Source organism: Ambystoma mexicanum, chromosome 1p (genome assembly GCF_040938575.1).
Source record: "Ambystoma mexicanum isolate Mex_15411 chromosome 1p, UKY_AmexF1_1, whole genome shotgun sequence".
Classification (NCBI taxonomy): Eukaryota; Metazoa; Chordata; class Amphibia; order Caudata; family Ambystomatidae; genus Ambystoma; species Ambystoma mexicanum.
Window position 1 is genome coordinate 245,544,806 of NC_090921.1, and position 20,409 is coordinate 245,565,214.

Consider the following 20,409-nt stretch of genomic DNA (forward strand, 5'->3'; position numbering starts at 1 on the left):
CAACAGCTCGAGCGCACACGGGGCGGGTCTACCAGCAATCAAGAAAAAGACGAAAGTACGGAATTGGGAAAGGAGAACTCGTGCAAACTTGCCAAAGGTGACCACGTACTACTTCGCAATTTCAATAGAAAGTGGAACCAGAAGAGGTTCACTGGCCCCCATCTGGTAGAGGACGTATCAACAAGAGCAGTAAAACTAAAGGATAAGCGTGCATGGAACCACCTACATGACGTAAAGATCTACAAACTGCAGACCCGCCCCAGCGCCAACGACAGATCCATTGGAAGAACAGCAACAACATCGCCGACAGCGGAAGAAAGTTCCACCACAGACGACGACCCAATTGTTCCCTCGGAGACAATAACTGACGAAGAAGGGGGTGATCCCCATACTGCCCACCCCATGGTCACACGCTCAAAGAGTAAAAATACTTCCGCCATCTGAGCGCAAACCCCCCCCCATTGACTGCTAAGTACAGTTGTAACTAAAATTGAAGGACATTGCTAGCACCAATACACATGTAAACACGTGAATGTTCTCTTTTTTTTCTCTCGCACATACAGGAACTGCGTAATATTGTATTGTTAAGAAAAGCTAATTAACAAATTCAGTGTGCAGGTGTAGATGGTGCTGCCAGACGATAACTACCCAGAAGAATTGTCACACCAATTTGTATACGAAATAAAGAGGCCAACATACTTAAAAAGGAGAAGGGTACGTGTATACTACACAGCCTTCCTCCTGGCCATAGAATATCACATGCCCCACCTCCACCCATACTTGCCAGTCCTAAGAGACCCATCACTTAGAGTAGCGTGGGAGCAGCTCTTCGCCTGGGCACTGAATGACTACTTGATAGGGAGAGCTTAAAGGTAACAAAACTAACATCTAATAACCAGCACTTTTGAGAATTTTCAGGCGGGCAACTATAACGTCGCAAGAATAAGCTGCCAGGACCGCAGCAAGGTAAGAGCAAAATGCCGGTGAAATTAGCATATGTAATAAAAATAATAGGGATTTTTATGATCACCGGGTTCTTGGCTGCTTCTGTCTGGCAGTACAGCTATGCTATTGATTTTATTGCTGCACCCAAACTTAATATACCCCCGTCCCCTGCTGCAACAGGAGTTACGTCAGGTGGTAATAGTAATTTTGCACCCAAGCAAAATAGAGTTAAACGCAGCACATACTCAGACAATAAAGGTATTGATAATTATGTACAAGATTCGGCACACGTCACAAACAACATATGGTACCAGCACATGACCCGCATTGGTAAGCAGACAACTGAGGACAGCTGTTACGTTTGCTCATTAATACCATACGCCATGAGCGCTTCACGAACATTTGTTGCCACAGAAATAGATGAAAAAACAGCACAGTGCATAATATATTTGGCCCTGTTCCAAACGAAAGGAAGATTTCAAGGAACAGTAGTGCACATGACATGGAAAACACGAGACTCATACCCATATGAAAACAACTTCCTCAAGACCTATCTGAGTTATCACAAGACCAGTTTACATGCTGAAGCATTCAGGTACATAACAAGTGGCCCTGCAAAAGGAGAAACAAAGAAGGTAACACTGCAGTATCTACCATGTGATTGGTACGCCACTGAAGTTCCGGGTAAACAAGGATGCTGGGAGAGGCCGCTACTGACAATAACAGGAAAGGTGTTCCTGGGCAACAGCTGGGAGATAGGAGTGATTGGCAGCAACATGGCAACAAAAGAAACTATCTCAACTATCGAGACACACAATCATCGATGTTGGACGACGTGGATCAAGTATGTACCAATGCTCACATGGGTAGAAGAAGATGAAGACCCGATAACTATACTACCATTGACTGCGCCCAAAGTATGCTACCAGCATAAAGGAGAGGTGGACGTAGGATATAACACCAATTGTGCAAGCGTGATGGAGTTACCTGAGGGGGGAGCGGGAACAGCAGTAATAATGGACCATTATTGGGCCTGTGGAGAAAAGGCATATCATACACTGCCTCCCCTGTGGAATGGTGTGTGCACAATGGTACACGTCAATGTACCATCACTAGTGGTACCTAAGAAGCATGTCGATGTGGCGAAATTTCCTAAAATGGATGAAGGGGATAAGAGAAGAAAGAGATCTGCACCACTCCAGAAGGAGCAAGGAAACAGGACCAACAGCAATGATACTGTCCTAAATAGGAGAAAAAGACAAGGAGAGCCATTGACAGGAAATTACCTGTGGGGAAGGTCGGAAACGGAACTAACATCAATACCGCCAGAACACAGACTATTCAGCAGAGCAGCAATGTTCTTCTCCTCAATAATACATCCGGGACTGCAGGCATACGCAAACGCAAAATGGCTCCAAATAACCAGGTGGGAACTAATGATGACCATCAATTCAACAGTAAATGGGTTCAACGCAATTAAAGAGGAGCTGCGAGCTGTAAGGATGGTAGCACTCCAGAACAGATATGTATTGGACCTCCTCACAGCAATGGAAGGAGGAGTTTGTGCAAAGATAGGACAATCTTGCTGCACGTTCATACCTGCCAACGATGCTGACAATGGTACACTGACAGAAGCAGTTTCACAATTGGCCCAGATGCACTCCAAAATGATGGACGAAAGTAACGGTGTAAACAAGGATAAGAGCTGGTTTTCACTATTATGGTCATGGATGCCATCTTGGCTGTCAGATGGACTGAAAATAATAGTGGGATGTGCTATTTTGGCTGGAGCTGCCCTGATCATAATTAGATTTTGGAAGGCCCGGAAGGCGCGCACGACTGACGAGTTGCTGGAAATGGTGGGAATGCACCCCTTGATGCCAGCAGATAACGGCCAGCATACAGGTGTGATAATACAAGAAAGGGAGAAGTTGCGCACCCAAATCATCACCAATCATCTAGACCCACCATCAGTGAAGTTCGAGAACCCAAGGAACCCCAGGAGCTACATAGGAAGATGGGTATACTGTACTCCTGGAGGAACCTGTGAATACATGTATTGGTCATTTGAAGATCATGGAAATCATTATGGACATCTCGGCGGGATAACTAAGATATGGAGGGTAAGAGGAGATAACGAGAAGGATATGTTTGTGGTCGACAAGTCGACCAGAGGGGGGACTGAAGTGGGAGAATGGAAGACCAGGCTCCCGTCCTTCACCTCTCGCGCTTGGCCTAGAGGGTCACGGCCCAGACACCCGCCGCGAGAAGAATTTGTCCATCTACCAGACGACCAGGTACCCTGGTACAGGAACATACGGATGTGTCCACCTGCCTGCCCAGCAGCCCGCACTGGCCATGCCGACACCTGCGGCTCGGATCAGCTAGACTAAAAACCACACGTCGTTAGAGATGCCATGACGACCTAGACAACGGGAAGCACATCTGTATAAATATACCCACTTAACATTTCCACACCAATCTACACGAAGAACATACTCAGTGCTCGGACGTAGGCGACAGGCATATTCACGGACGTGCATCTTTATTATTTTTACATAGGCTTTCAGAGTGCAGAAACGCAAGACGCATCATGAACTCATCTATAACGCTTGCTCACGCTTCCCTTGAAATCCGTTACCACCATGAGAGGTATAATGGAAACACGATATTGGTCATGGAAATATATGCCACTATAATCTAAAGCACCCATGCACGAAATGGATCACTTATGCACCAGGCCCAAGTAGGCCTCAAGCAAGAGTTCCGTGGACATTAACAAAGCAAAAGTCAGGTTGCTGATCCTGCAGAATGAGCCTGGTGGAGCAACCAGCCAAGGTCGCAATGTTGCAAACCCACATCCAAGAACAAATCATCAAAGGCACGATGTTGCAACCTCGCACTCCGCGTACCAACGTTAAAATCATATCTACAAATTAAACCAGACACACAGTGGAAAAACAATATTAATTGTGCAGAATTCTGCCTCAAACACGGTCCCGCCTCACGTGACCAAGCCGAACCTGACGAGATGCCAAAACCCAGGAGAGAAAGGGCGTCTGGGTCCCTCACTACGAGACACAGGCCGGGACACTTGAAAGGCTCAATGGACACCTGCTACAGTGGGAACGGTCAGCTCCCACCTATGAATAAATCCTCACATTGTCTGCATGTACCCATATTGAAACATTGTTGCAAACACAGGTACACCGAGAGCTGGGAACAACGGTGGTCCCAGGCTGGGGAGCTCACGGATGCACCAATCAGAACATGGGGCTCTTATCTCAGACGTCAGTAACATTAGCCAATCCTCAGGGGTCTTCATGTAACAATTCTTATGTATCTAATTGAAGGGACAACCCAGATATACCACCTGACTACACCTTGACCACTAATATCATTCTCTATATGTGTACTATACTAACCCTACCACTCGAGCAACCAATTACGAGTGGCGATAGGTTTTTTGTTAAACTTTCTGAAGTGACGCAAGTAGCGCGTCATAATGTAGTAAAAAGGGCCTGCGAGCCCCACGATTGTGTGTGTGTCAGGACGAACGCGTACACTCCTTGACCCATCCCTGCCGTTTTGCATAAATAAACAGCAGAGTCGCCTTGCTCCTTGTGTGCGTCTCATACTCTATCTCACACCTGGGATATACGGGAGGTGTTGGGGCCTCCCTGCCCGGAGGTCTGCGGACGGCCCGGCCGACCCCGGCAGAATTTCCCCCGACACAAGTCTCACGCGCTCTTCCAAATCCTGTTCGAATATTGCCTTATTCTAGATTCACCAATATGCTACATTCATTAAAGAAACCATTTTTCACAATCTCTTTTATTCAGTGAAATGTATTAAAGATATGTTTAAAGGACATTGTATGTATTAACTTGTCAGCATTTAACCATCTGCAGTATTTGTGAAAATTGTTACTGTATTTAAGTAAATTGACAATATCTTACCAAACTGAAATGTATATATGTAACCTTGTAAAATGTAATTAAGCAACTTGTAAGCTAAGTGCCCAGAAGCCTCAGGGCTTGGAGCGCTCTACAAATAAATACACTGAACTAAACTAAGCTAAACATTATTCAAAAGATTGGTGCCCAATACATGTGCACATTGATTGTGCACAAAATCACAATGTGCTTTTTGCACTTTACACCACTCGTAATTTTATTATCTATTACATTTGTACAAAATGTGACCCAACACTTGTTACGGCCTGTGCGCTTTCTCGGGGCTGAAACTCTTTGTGTCTGTATCTGTCTGCCTTCTCTGGGTTTACCTGAGACTGAGCAATTCGAAATGTTCTAAGTGGCTGCTAGCCAATTAAGATAGGTCTGTCCTGCTCCAAACAAAAATGTCTGTATCCTAAAAGTGAATTATTAAAATATGCTTTCTTATCAATAATCTCAATCATTTGGTTGAAGCATATTCTATGCAGTCCATGTAAGGTTTGTATCTAGCAAGTATCAATGATTGCCAATGTCAACGCATCCTCCTAGGGTCTCTTTGATGTTAGCATCAGACATTGTGCTGTAAGTGCCTGCCAGTGTTATTTCTAAGCAGTCTTTCTTTTGAATTAATTTCCTTGAATAAACTGCTTTGTCCTGAAGATGGCCTAAACACTGAATTGAGTGACAGCACTTCAGATGGTGCAGTACATACGATAAAGACCGAAACATATGTCGACCAGTTAGGAAATACGTATTTATTGTTTCCTTATCTCTTTTGCAAGACCAAACAGTGTTTTGTTAGGAATAAAGTGAATCATTTAGATACCCCATACCAGGTTTAGAAAAAACGCCAAACATTCAAAAAGAACTGTTGTATGTAAGTGGCTACAACCCACTCAATGAGGCAACATACTCAAATGATTTGTTACAGTATATGTTTAATGGTTTTTTATGACCTATGAATATGTTATAAGTGATCACATGTTTTTTAATGTGTTTTTAAAAAAAGTGAAGTGAGTAAATAAAATTGTACGTTTTGTATAAAAGTCGTCGCAGACGATAAAGGTGTATAATCTACTAAATGACTGGGTAGCTTTACGATTTAACTGCCTGATGTTCATGAAGGGACTTTAGAGAGGGGTAGTCGATCTATCATTCTCTTAGGAATCTGCAGGGTACAGAAAGAGTCACCAGCGTCTATATGAACTACACAGAGGCTTCAGGAGTTAGGGATCCTGAGGAAGTCATGCCAAAGGTAGGTTGAAGCGATTAAAACAGGCATTGGCAATGCCAACAGTTTGGGCTTTGTGTTGGCATGAGAAAGCCATTTGCCAGGCACTGCAGTAGTGGTATTAAATAGCCATTGATGGGAGCAGCTATACAATGGTGTGAGTACCTTGGCACATAATAGCGGTTGTTGGAAAATGCCTAATACTTATTCAAAAACCAAACAGGCCTGTCGTTAAGGACACAAATAGTGCTTATAAATCGAGTGGCTGAAAGCAGACCTGGTTATGACATTTGTATTACTCAGTAGCTCATTTACAGTAACTCTCAGAAGACTGTTTGGAAAAAGCATTGGCCTGACACTCTTCTGCCTAAGTGCAAATCGATAATGTTTATCAAGTTACCAGAATACAAATAAAAAATTAACCCAAATAAATATGGGGCTCAAATAGGAATGGGGAGTCAAAGTTTCCAGCCCCTGGCAATGGAGAAATATAGGGTCCGCCAGGGTTGTAATGGCCCTGTATTTCCTCATTGCCAGGGGACGGGAAAATTCGCAAGTTTGGCGGCAGCCTGCCGGTTTTACCCCCAAGGCTACCACCAAACTTGCAATGAGGCCCTTAGACAGAAGAGTTTGATCTGGTGCACCGGTGCCCATCATCACCTGCCCAAGATTAAGGTTAGTGTGTTGCACTATAGGTAAATAACTACATTGGTGTTATCCAACCGAGGTGCTCTAGTGCCTAAAATGCTCTTTTTATTGTTTTTGTATTACAGAGTGAAAGTATTGGGGGCACCATTGATTATCTCAAATTCCAAATCAGTTTCGCCCTGAAGAAGGTCCAAACAACAAACGTCGAAAAATGTTCAGAAAAAAACGTATTGAGATACAGGAGCCGAAAATCATGTAGACGCTTTTATGGTTGAAACCTCAAACCATTTTCCTTGTGTCCTGGTTTGATAAAAAGAACTGAGGACAAGCTGTTCTGATCAAATGTATACGAACTGCACATCATGCTGTGATGTTTTATAAATATCCGAGTCACATCTTACTAACCCCATGAAATAACCTGTTTTGGAACAACATTGTTTGTCTGTAGGAAATGTGATATAAATGTCGAGCTATAGAGTTTTAGTTAAAAATACATATTCAAAAGAAGAGTGAATACATTTGATATCTTTGCTACAACAGAGTCTTGGTTGGTTGAAATGCTGAAATGATGAAAGGCATATATTAGTGCACTCACAAAAGGTGTGACGATAAGGGAGGGGTAACCAGTCTCCTTTTGGTTGTAACAATCTGATACAGCTTCCCGTTTTTGAAACTGGTCCCTCGAAAATAGAAAATTGGCAAGTACCCATTGTTTAGTACACATGGGATCCTAATTATACAGGCAGCAGTGTAATTTTCTATAGACTAGCTAGCGGGGTGGAAATGCTCTTCACAATAGCGACACTAAAGCTGTTGGCTGCAGCAGGGATAATTAGTATTTTTTAGAGGTCTAGATTTCCCCTATTAAATGCTTATATCTCATCTCACTTCTGATCTCGGGGGGATAGCTCAGCGACAACATGCTCCCTTGGACGCAAGACGACACGGAGCAACACAGGTTTGATCCCCGATTCACACTTAGAAACCTCTGGGTATTAAGCACATTATGAGTAACCTATCATATAAGAGTGATCACAAGAATACATAAACTGACACCCCAGAATAACATCAAAGTGATAGGTGAAGTAGCCGCAGGGGAGGAGGCTTCTCTTGTCGTTAAACAAACTGATATATAACACACCACAGCCTTCCATCTACTTATCTCCCTACTTCCGAATGCGTATTTGTACAGAAGGGAGTGGAGATGACATGCAGTGCTACCAAAAGTGGTGACCTAGAAGACCTCTCCAACTACAGGCCAATTTCATACATTCCCTACCCAGCAAAACTCCTTGAAATTTAAGTATACACATTAACCCAAGAATACGTAGAAAACCACCACCTGCTAGACCAAGCACAAGTAGGCTTCAGACCCGAAAGAGAAACAGAAACAGCACTACTATACATCTAGGACGACCAAAAACCATCGCGGACTCCAACACAACCTCGGCCCTGATTCTGCTCGACCTCTCCACAGCCTTCGAAACAGTTAGCCATGACACCCTAACAAAAGACTAGAAGACACAGGCATAACGGACATGGCACTACTCTGAATTAAATCATTCCTAACAGACAGAACAGAAACCGTTTGGATAAAACCCTTCAAATCCACCCCACGAGTTAAAGACTGTGGAGTACCACAAGGGTCCACACTATCTCCATTGTACTTCAACATCTACCAGACTCCAGTAATCAGAATCTTCAAAAAATACATTACATGCTACAACTACGCAAATGACACCCAAATCATCTACAAAATCAAAGACAATCAAGCCGACGACTCAACCCTAATCGAGTGTCTAAAAGAAGTCTTTAACTGGATGAATGCCAACAACCTAACAATCAACCCAAGAAAGACAGAAATCATGATTATATACAAAAACCAAGAGAACAACACCTACATCTCATGGCCAACGGAAATGGGAACCGCACCAACACCAACTAAGGTAGTATAAAATCTGGGAGTCCTGATGGACAACACCCTAACCTTAGAACCACAAATAAATGCAGTCTTCAAGAAATGCTTCTTCCTCCTCCACACAGCAAAAATAATACTACCTTTCCTCTCCTTCACCCACAAAACACTCACAATCATCGCCCTCATCATGTCAAGAATCGACTATGTAAACAGATTCTATCTCGGGATACCAGAACACCTCTTGAAGAAACTACAATAGATCCAAAATACAGCAGCCAGACTGCTCCTCAAACTATCCAGAAGAGACCACATCACTTCAGCCCTAAAAACATTGCACTGGCTTCCAGTCAAACAGCGCATCACCTTCAAAACAATGTGCATAACTCACAGGGCAATCAGCGAACAAGGAGCAGAATTCCTACAAAAGAAAATAATAATCTACAAGCCAATGAGACTCCTCAGATCAAGCAACGAAAACCACCTGCAACAAAAACCATACCTAAAGAAAACACTTGGGGGCTCCTTCTTCTGCCACTTAGCCACAAAAACCTGGAACAACATCCCGAAAGAAATAAGAAACACCAAAGACCGCCTACAATTAGGAAACTACTAAAAGCCTGGCTCTTCAACACCACAGACTCAAACTAAAAAAACAAAACAACTGAACAGGAAACAGATCGAAAAGGATGACTAAATTTAGGAGGACACTGACAACACCCAGAAGAAACTCCTACTACAAAAGAGACGATGCTAAGTCGAATAGGACACAAGCGACACCCACAAGGACGAAATCAGCACTCCCAGCCGACTCCACCCAACCTCACACACCCTATAATTGCTACCAGGTATCATACTTGCATAGAGCTGTGTGAATGTTAGCACTTGTCACACTTGAACTAAGCTGTGGACATTGGCATGGGCATTGACCGTATGGAGTCATGAATGAAGGCAGGTGCAACCCCTGGATGTAATTGCAAGCACTGGAATGTGCCAAGTTTCGAAGGGGCGGGAGCGATAACCTACATAGGCGGATAGCAAGGCCAACTAACCGATCCACTAACAATTTCACCCCTCTGCATACACCTCTCAAACTCTGACCAAACACAATCACAGCCTACAACACAACAATCCGCACAAACTTCACAACACCTCAACAACAAACAAACCACACATAGACAGCACCCGACGACTACCGACCGCAAAACACCACAAGCCAAGCGAACGGACCCACCGGGCTGAGGCCGCCAACAGCACATCGCTGCTCTCTTGCACTTTTCCAGCTTATTCCCACTAGCTCACCCCCCCTCCCCTTTTTCTTTCAGAGCCGCCAGAGTGCCAGGGGACCACTCCGGTGGTGATAGTGCAGAGTACAAATATCCTTTAACATCAACATCAACATTTGCAACGGCTGTAGTGTTGTCATTACGTATTGGCTTGTGTGTTTGATTCTTCCTGTGTATTTTGCACAGAGGGGAGTTATGGTGGAGAGTATCGAAAATCCTTGACTGGTATATGTGGTACAATGTGACTTTTTTATGCGTTTCCTTTTTAGGGACACTGCACATTAACTATTGCTGTGGTACAAGGTTTTAGGTATATTAGAATGTGTATTTACATTAATGCATTTTAGTGTGATTTTAAAAGTGATATTTAGATAATTTTCTTGTAATACTATGATGTGCTTTCCTGCTCTTTTTTCTGCTTTGTGGATGTCTAAAATGCATATACTGGGTTGTATGTATTGTATTGATTTTTGTGAATGTTTTTGTAGTTTTTCTAATGCTGACTGGGTTGAACCAGAAACACAATAAATACATGAATAGAAAGTTATACTATAAGCAGATCCTTCAGGCTGTCTGGTGCAGCATGGGAAATTACCTCGTTCATATTGTGGTATGGAATGCGGATGACCTAAATAGTGTGCGAGATTCACTCCTTCACCCAGGCGTCTGCTCTTCAGTGTTTATTTGAGGTGCACCCACAGGAATAGCAAGAGCGCCACCTAGCGTAAATAACTGCACCCGCACGCATCCTGTGGCTTTGCCAGACCATGGACATATTATATGGCCTCTGAAGTGCAGCGAGATAGATTGTGGACGGTGCTAGAAGGAGGGCATTTAGAAAATGGCATCCGTAGTTCCGGTTATGCGTCTCGCGCTAAACAAACAAGAACGGCCTGGGCCCTGGCCAGAGGTCAGGATCTGCCGGACCCTCTGTTGCCAAAGATTACAGGCAACGGGCGCTGCACCAGCAGGAGATAATTCGGCAAAGGCGTTGGTAAAGGCATATAAGCCTAGTGTGTAGGATGCTCACTGCTTGTTGTATTGCAGCAGTAGACTGTCAGCCTATGGTACTGGTTGAGATGGTCAGAACCTGTTTGGCACCTGTGTGTGACACTTAGCATCCTAGACTTTAAGTTAATGTCTGTATTCTTCCTGCATAGTGTAAAAAATAACCCTTGGCGGAGAGTCTGGGGGGCTCGGGAGTGAGGGGTTTAAGGGATTCGTCTGCCATGGCCAAGAAATAAGGGGAAATGACAGAAATAAGCATTGGCAAAGCCAACAGTTTTGGCTTGTTTATAGATATTACGCTTTTGCAGGAACTGCTAATAGATGCCCAGTTACTTGCAACATTTTGCACCTGCTACCAACATTGGGCAGTTAATGATATGATATGATATGATATTTTATTTATATCGTGCCATACACAAGTGTTTCAGGGCACGAGGAGGCAAGGGAGGGATACAAGGAAGGAAAAAACAGCGATCTTACTAGGCCCAGTGAAATTGAGAACGAGCAAGTGCGGGGAAGAGGAAAGGGGGGAAAAGTGCAAGGGGAGAGTGGAAAGTGCAGAACACATGATCTAAACAACAACAGGTAGTGCGGCTAGCTGGTGGCAGTGCAATAATAACAGTGTCAAATAAGTGCAGGAAGGGGGCTGTAGGGTTGCAGATACAGACCCAAGTGCAAGGGTTGCCAGGAGGCAGTGTGGGTATGCAGCTGGGTGGGTGGGGATCTGGGCCCGAAATCAGAGGGTAGCCAGCAGCCCGCTGCTGAAACAGGCAGAGTTCCGCAGGAGAGAGGAAGAGAGAAAGCAGAAGCAAAGAGGGTGGTCTTGAGGTGCTTCCGGAACTGGAGATGGTTCTCCATTATGGCTTTGCCTGGCAAGTACCCAGTGCTTTAAGTGGGCCGGAGCCTGCCGGGGCCGGGCCCCGGCAGTCTCCAAAAAGTGGGGCTGAGCCGGGGCCCTGCCGGGGCTCCCCGGCCTCACCACGCCATGGCAGGACGCATTATCCCGCCGCGGCCGCAGCCGCGACGGGAGATGCGCCCGCCACTTTAACGTCAGGCAAGCTGACAGAAGTGCCAGCCAGGCACAGCGTTGCTGTGACTGGCTGGCACTTCCGTCAGTCACTGTAACTTTCTCTGATGACCCCTCATCTGAGGGGCCATCAGAGGAAGCTAGAGACCCTTAGTTTTCTCTCGCCAGGTCACTGACCCTCAGCGAACTCAGGGGCTCCATGATCTAATCTGCAGATTAGATCACGGAGCCCGCGGGTTCGCAGATGGTGAAAGACACCTCGGGCTCTGTGATCTCTGCTCTAAGCAGAGATCACTGAGCCCGAGGCGCCTTTCTGCTTTGGCAAGGCTTTATAAAAGATGCCTTCAACTGTGTACGTTTAAGCCATCTTTTATAAACGTAGACATATTTCTATGTTTATAACAGACGGCTTGAATCGTACACAATTCAAGGCATCTTTTATATAGCTTTGTCGACGGACAAAGCCACCTTGGGTTTTGTCCATCCTCAACGCTTTATAAAAGATGGCTACGTTTCAAGCCGTTTTTTATAAACATAGACATAGGTTACAAATGTCTATGTTTATAAAAGGCAGCTTGAAAAGTACACAAATCATAGTAAAGTAAGCACACAAGTGTGCGTAACTTACTATGGTTTGTGCACTTACCAGCCACCTTGTATAAACATAGAAATATGTAACATTGCTATGTATATAAAAGGCTTCAAAAATTACAAACCATAGTAGTACACAAACAAATATATAAATGCTCAAATACATTTATATATTTGTTTGTGCACCTTACTATGATTTGTGCACTTTTAGGCCACGCTCGCAATGGAAGCCACGCCCCCAAACGAGGGCCCCCCTCAATTTTTTATCCCACTTAAAGCACTGCAAGTACCTTTCCCATGCCTACACGAAAGCCCAAACTGTTAGCATTGCCAATTCTCGTTTTAGTAGGCTGCAACTCTTTTCATGCAGTCAGTGAGAATCACTTCTAAGTTGTTTATAAGCAGTTTATGATTCTGCAACTTTCATGAGATGACCAATCCTCCACACTCTCAGTAGTTTGCAAAGATTGTACTTTGTATCGCTACACTCATTGTGGATCATGTTTTGTCCCATGGTATGCCATACTGATGTGGCATGCCGCTAATAATTGATGTGCCCACCAAGCTAGCAAAACCAATGTAGAAACTGACCATCTCTAGAGTGCCAGTAATTTGTTTCAATCTGCTGTAGTCCCTGTGCACGTGAGGTCTACGTGGCGTCTGAAATGCCGTGTGAGTGTGTAGCTGGGAGACAAGGGTTGTATTGCGGGCAGTTGGTGAAATGGCGGCCAGTCAGCACACCTTTTGATCTCGCTCCACTGCATGGGTTTCCCTTGTTAGAATGAAGCTTTTGCTTTCTCACCCATGGCTTGTATCTGTATTTCAACACTGGTGAAGTGCTGGGAGTACCCAAGGCCTTGACAGAGCAGCGTGATGAGAACATTGAGGGGGTGGAACCACAAAAATGGCTGAAATCGCAGAGCGAAGAAAATGAGTAAGATGGACTGGCGCAGCACACCCTGCAGCACTTCCACCCTGTGTCACGCACACTAATAAACATGCAGCGCTGCCATATGTATACCTGTTGCAAAGGAACAGTAGATACTAAATCTAGTTCCCCATAAGCCTGAGAGCTAATGTTGCCATGCAACCCGGCAAAACCTCTGCCTGCGCTCTTCAATAAAGGCTCCCACATCTGCAACGAGCCCCTTTACCCGGAAAAAAGTAATAACAAATCACACCAGCCACTGTCGTAGTGGAATTAACTAGCCAACAATGGAAGCTGCTGCAAAAAGATGCAAGTATCTGGGCATATAATAGCAGTGCCTGCCTGTGAAATGTCTCATAGCCAAAACTCTTGGGTTTGCCAATGCTTGTTTTTAACAGTTTAGTGAAAGACACACATAATGCATATTCATAGAGTGGCTGAAGGCAGACCCAGTTAAGACATTTTCATTACACCATTAGCATGTTTACAGCTCTAATTAACCCATTAACTCTCAGAAGACTGCGTTGAAAAAACACTGATAGGCACTTTGAGCACAACGTTTGATGGTAATGCTTGATAAAGTCACCTCTAAGCTCCCAGGAGGATGTGCTATAGCGGCAGGGAGAAGCAGGATGTGGATGTGAATTATATGATATTATAAGTCATTTTTAACGCGCCTATACATAAGTGTTTCAAGGCGCAACGAGGCAAGGGAGGGGGAACAGAGTGAAGACAGACAACAATCCTACTAGGCCAGAGGACATTCAGATCGCGCAAGTGCATGGGAAGGGGAAGAAGGGAAGTGCGGGGGGGACAGTGCAGTACATGGGATAAAAAATAAATAACAAGAGTACAATTACGGCCACTAGGTGGCAAGTGCAAGGGTAACTGCAGACATCAGGTGTTAAGTGCTGGTAGTTTGTTTTTTGTTTGTTTTTTTATTATTTGTAGGGCACCCAAAACTATTAGGTAGCTGGGCGCACAGCATATCAAGATTACTTAGAGCATAGTGTAGTTTGCAAGTTACAATTCGTTTAGTTACATACATTATATACAGTATATACATTTTGTACAGTCGTTTGCATGTAGGGTGTGGGCAGGTACATAGGTAGGGTGAGGACATGGCATAGGGATACATCATGGGACTAAAGGTCGTTGGGTCGTAGCCAGGTGTGGGTATTGTGTCTAAAACTGTTGTATGGCTGGTCCCTTCTTAGTTCAATTGGTAATGCGTTCCAATGCTGAGCTGCTTGTACAGGGAAGCTGCTGCCTCCTGTTTTTCTTAGTCGTAATCTGGGTATTTGGAGGCAGAAGGAGTTGGCTGTCCTGGTTGGTCATGCAGAAGTTTTTCTTGTTATTCTTTCCATGAGGTATGGAGGGGCTGCATTGTTTAAGCATTTGAAGGTTAGTGTGACAATTTTAAAGATGATCCTATCACTAATCGTTAGCCAGTTGTAGTTTCTCAGTACAATTGAGATATGCTCTCTGGTAGGGAGGTTCAGGGCCGTTCTGAGCACGTTATTTTGCAGGGTTTGTAATTTACTGATGATGTATTTGTTTGCTCCTGCATATAGTGCTTTGCAGTAGTCCAATTTTAATAGGTTAATGGCATTGGCTAGAATAATGCAGCTTGCTGGTGAAAGTAAGGATCTGCATGCTTTAATAAGTTTTCCAGTATAGGCGGTGGATGAGGCCAGGGAGTTCACTTGTTTTCTTAGGTACAACGTGGAGTCCAGGTAGAAACCAAGGGTCTTCACTTCTTTGGCGACGGGGATTATATTGCCATTGATATTGAAGGTGCTGTAGTTGGTATCAAGTTTTTTTCGGTTGTTTGGCAAGCCTAAGATAAGGATCTCTGTTTTTTCGTCATTCAGGCAGAGGCCATGGGTTGCCATCCATGCCTGAATGAGGATGTAAATCTCATTTATTAAAGCTGTATCCGCTGAGAAATTGCCCGAGAGGGGGGTGAGGATCTGGGTATCATCTGCATAATTTGTGTAGGTGATACCCAGTCTGTCTAATTTGTCAAATAAAGGTTTAGTAAAGGTATTGTACATGGTTGGCAAGACACATGAGCCCTGGGTAACTCCACATGTTGTCTCGATTGGGTCTGCTGAATCTAGAGTGGAGAAGACTTGCATGCTTCTGTTGTTGAGAAAGGATTGGACAGAGGCTATGGCTTCACTTGAGAAGTGGGCGGCTGAGGCTAGGTGTTTGCAGAGAACTGCATGGTCCACTAAGTCAAAAGCCGCGGACAGGTCAAGGAGGAGTAGCATAGCTGTGCTTCCATTGTCATTAAGCTCGTCGATTTGGGCTTTGAGATCTATAATTGCAGTCTATGTGCCGTGCTGAGGTCTGAACCCCGATTGTCGAGTGCCTAGAAGTTGGTCGGTCTCAAGGTATTTTTGGATTTGGAGATAGGCCACTCTATCGATTATCTTCAAGAGGAAAGGGACAGTAGTAATGGGCCTATAGTTAGTGGGGATGGAAGGGTCTAGAGTGTTTTTTTTAAGCAGGGGTAGAACCCAGGATTATTTTAAACTACTTGGGACGGTATTAGATGAAAAGGAGGCATTAGTGAGTTTAGTGACAAAGGGAGCTAGGTCTCTAGCTGCATCCTTGATTATTTGGGCTGGGCAGTGGTCACCTTTGCAGTTGGAAGGTTTTGATGAGGCAATGATTTTTTCAGTTTCGTGAATGGAAATTTTAGAGAATTTTAATGCTGCTATGTTAGGTTTGTTTATGGGAGAGGAAATGCTGGGAATTTCACTGAGTGGGAGCAAGCCTTTTTTTATTGCAATTTTAGATTGTAAAGTTTTTATTTTGTTTGTGAGGACATTTTGGATGTTAGTACACCATTGCTTGTCTTTGGGTACGTTATCTGGTGGAGGTATGGGAGATTCTAATTCTCGCAGGATCACGAATAGTTCCCTTGTGGTGGAGCATGCTTTGGAGATTCTTTTATTATAGACTTCTTTTTTTGTTTGGATGATTGCTGTTTTCTTATTGTTGGTAGCACAGAGTTTGAGGTTTAGTTTACTTTCAGCCGTAGGGGAATGTTGCCATATAGTTTCTAGTTTTCTTCTTTCCATTCTCAGTTCTTTTAGGTGGGGGGTGAACCAGGTGTTGAGGTGGGTTTTTTGTTTACTTTTACAAATCTTGAGTGGGGCAATGGTGTCAATGGCTTTGGCCCTAGTGTCATTGTATGAGTTCACCATTATGTCCGGGTCAGAGTTATTTGGCAAGGCATTAATTGTTGGAAGGAGAAAGGGTAGGATATTGTCAGGTGTGATGTTTGTCTGGTAAGAGCAGAGGGTACCATGATTTTTTCGTTATTTGCCATCTTATTAAGTGTTAAGCTGAAATCAATGAGGAAGTGGTCAGTCCACGGTTGGTGTGTGATTTTAGTCATCGTAGTGGGGCAGTTAGAGATGGCGTCCCAGTCTAATATTCTTCCTTTGTCGTGGGTAGGAGTGAGGACTTTTTGGGTGAGGCCATGTCCGTCAAGCATAGTGGCTATTGCTTGCGCTTGATTGTCATCCGGGTCAGTAGTGGGACAGTAGGGATACAGAAAACAGTCTTCAAGTCCGGGGGTTGCCAGGAAGGCAGTGCAGGAGTGCGACTGGCCCATGAGGGGACCTGGGCCTGAGGTCAGAGGGTGGCCAGGGAACCAATGCAGTTTCAGTATCAGCCAGGAATCAGCAAGGGAGAGGAAGAGAAAAAGCAGAAGCAAAGAGAAAGGTTTTCAGGTGCTTCTGGAACAGGAGATGATTATCCTCAAGTTTCAGGGAGGCAGGGAGTGTTGTGGGTGAAAAAGGAGCAAGCCCTTTAATGGAAGGAGGGCACGCCATGGTGGGAGGGAGTGGGAGGAGGGAGGAAGAGGAGGTGCAAAGGGAAAGGGGTTTCATTCATGTACCAAGAGAATAAAGAGAGGTTGACACGACGAAGGGCTCTGTGTCATTTGTACCACATGTCTATCAGGACCCTGAGGCAAGGGTAACAACTGGCAACGAGGCCACCGTGTTCCACGGCGTGCGGCAGGTCGGGCAGGGGCCCAGCAGAAGCGATAAGCGACCACGAGGTGCAAACAAAACCGTTTGCAGCAAAGGAGGGCCGCCAGAAGTAAAGCACAGCAGAAGGAACGGAGGGTCGTGAGGAGTCCAGCCCAGCAGAAGGAATGGAGGGCCGTGAGGAGTCCAGCCAAGCAGAAGGAACAGAAGACCGTGAGGAGTCCAGCACAGCAGAAGGAAAGGAGGGCAGCGAGACGCAAAGTCCAGCAGCAGAAATGCAGCGTCGGCGAAGAAAAGAAGCCCAGCAGCCCGCATCAGCGGTCCAACGCCTGCCGAAGGAGGAGCCCCGCCGCCTACAGAGAGAAACACAGCCGAGACCAGAGGAGGACGAGATGGGGTGCTCCCAGGCACAGGTAAGGAGTCTGCGCCCCTCCTCCACCACCGCATACAGGACAAAGGCCAACGAGAGGCCCGCGCCCCACCACCAACCACTGGACAAAGGCCAGCCAGAGACCCCTGCCCCTCCCCCACCACCGCATGGCCTAACAAAGGACCACGCGAGCGGGTAGCCCACAGAAGTGCCAGAAGGCCCACGCGAGCGGTGAGGAGGGCAATACAGACACATCGGAAACGCACAACGAAACGTGGACACAAGAGAAAAAAATTATCAGCAACCAAGCCTAGTAAATCCCACACCTCACCACAGGAGCAGCAACGCTCACAAAGTGCCCGCGAGTGCAGGAGAAGGAAATCCAACCAAACCCAAGCACACACCACCAGCAAAAGGCTGCCAACAAAGGCAACCCTGGCAACCCTGGACAAGAAGCAGAAGTGACCCACAACAACCAGGACATGGGTCATACAAGCCATTAGGCCCAAAGGAAAGCCAGGGGTCAGCGCCCTCTGTGAACAACCACACCAACTAGCACCCCAACCACAAGGACACCCAGCCGCAAATGGCCTCCATAACAGCACTGCACCATGTTGGAACAGGCACAAGATGCTGCAGACGCAAGAGCACCACCCCTAGCCAACGTGAACCTCCCATCCCATGCCGGACTCATGAGGAGACCTACACCATTCACTCTAAACCCGCACCATGACCAAGGACATAGGTGGGAGGAATGGGTTGAAGAGTTTGAGGCCTTCGTAGGAGCCATAGGGGACCCAAACCCGCTAAACAAGATCAACACCTTCACGAACGTGGCCGTAAGAGAAATAAAGAACATAATAAGGACAGTACCACACTAAGAAAGGAACACATACCAAAGCCTCCTCGCCGCCATCAACAAGAAGCTGGTGATAACACCCAACAGAGACTACGAACACTACGCCTTCAATCAGTGTACCCAGCTAGCCCATGAATCCATTGGCAAATTTGTCATCCGCCTGCAGCGGAAGATACTAAAGTGCAAATTCGACAGTTGCAATGATGATGAAGCTATATGGCTGCGCATAATTGAAGGATGCATATCGTCCCTATTCAGGAAACACCTCCTGAAAAAGCCGCTCTCCCTTCAAGAGATCCTAGACCTGGCACGCGTGTACGAACGAGTGGACGTCCAAGCCGCAGCCATTGAGAACCCCAATAAAGGAGACGCCATCGCTGCCCTAACAACGCACACCCAATACCCCGGGCCCCAAGGAAGGCAAAACTTCAGAAGCCCCCAACAACGGCCACAAAGTGACAGGCAATGCTACAGATGTGAGTTTGAATACCCCCACAGAGGATCATGCCCGGCCATTGGCCAACGCTGCATGCGTTATGGCCAGGAAAACCACTTCCAGGCCATGTGCAGAGAAAAGCTCCCGGAAGCAGGATCATACAGACCAACACCCACGCAAGGTCAGGGGCAACACCCAGATCAGAAGAGGGAACCGTATGACCAGAGACCCTTTGAAAGAAGGATGACCTACCCGCCAGCGGCAATCACCTGCCCAGACACCGTCAGAACCCTGGAGGGCCTTCACATTGAACCAGACAGGAAACAACACAAAATGTATGACTACCAGCACCACAATGAACCCCAGACCACTCCTGAGGACACCTACAGCAGAGGCCACCAAGTGACCAGAGAACAGAAGAGATACCCAACCGCCCCCCCAGTGGACTATTACCAATACACTAACTCACCACCCAGGACACCAACGACTCACAAACAATACCCGTTATGCCTGCAAGACGGCTATGATCGTGGCCGCAGATGACACGCCAGCCCCCAGAGTGACAATACAAATGGGAGAAACTCAGAACCAATTCATAGTCCACGCGGGAGCTACCATCAACGTCATGAACGAGGAGCTATACCACCGAATAGCAGACCTCTACCCCCTCTGCAAGTCAAGGACACACATTTTCCAATGGGGAGCAGACCTCCCAGTAGCATCCAGAGGACAGTTCCTCTGCGGCCTGTCCCACAGAGGCATCACCACCCCAACATCCATACATGTCATACAGAGCCCGTCAGTCAGCCGATGCCTTTTCAGCTACCGGACAGCCAGGGCCCTAGCCCTCATCGACCTCCACTACAACCCAGCGGAAATCCTCCAGGAATACCCACGAACAGACAGGACATACAGTCGATAACGCACCAACCCCTCAGCTTGGAGACCCTTAAAACAAGCTTCCCCAAACTGTTTGAAGGAGTAGGCATGCTTAAGGGATCAATCATCAAATTGCACATTGACCCACAGGTAACACCCGTACCACAGCACCCACGTAGAGTGGGATTCCACCTCCAGGCGCAAGTGACCAGAGAACTGCACCTCCTGTTACAGAATGACATCATCGAGAAGGTAGATGGACCCACACCATGGGTGTCCCCCTTGGTAGTTGTCCCCAAGGACAATGGCCGCCTGCACCT

The 20,409-nt window shown here is 45.9% G+C and overlaps 1 protein-coding gene and 1 long non-coding RNA gene across 3 annotated transcripts in view; one reads left to right on the forward strand and one right to left on the reverse strand.

Moving 5' to 3' along the window:
- LOC138568684 (uncharacterized) overlaps positions 1 to 10,505 on the forward strand; it is a 342,089-nt gene extending 331,584 nt beyond the window's left edge. For both annotated transcript variants that reach the window (XR_011302979.1, XR_011302980.1), the window contains one exon: positions 6,906 to 10,505. This is a non-coding gene — a long non-coding RNA (uncharacterized lncRNA). The remainder of the gene's footprint in view (positions 1 to 6,905) is intronic.
- LOC138568676 (hydroperoxide isomerase ALOXE3-like) overlaps positions 1 to 20,409 on the reverse strand; it is a 411,617-nt gene that overhangs the window by 231,398 nt on the left and 159,810 nt on the right. The gene's annotated exons all lie outside the window — the stretch shown is intronic.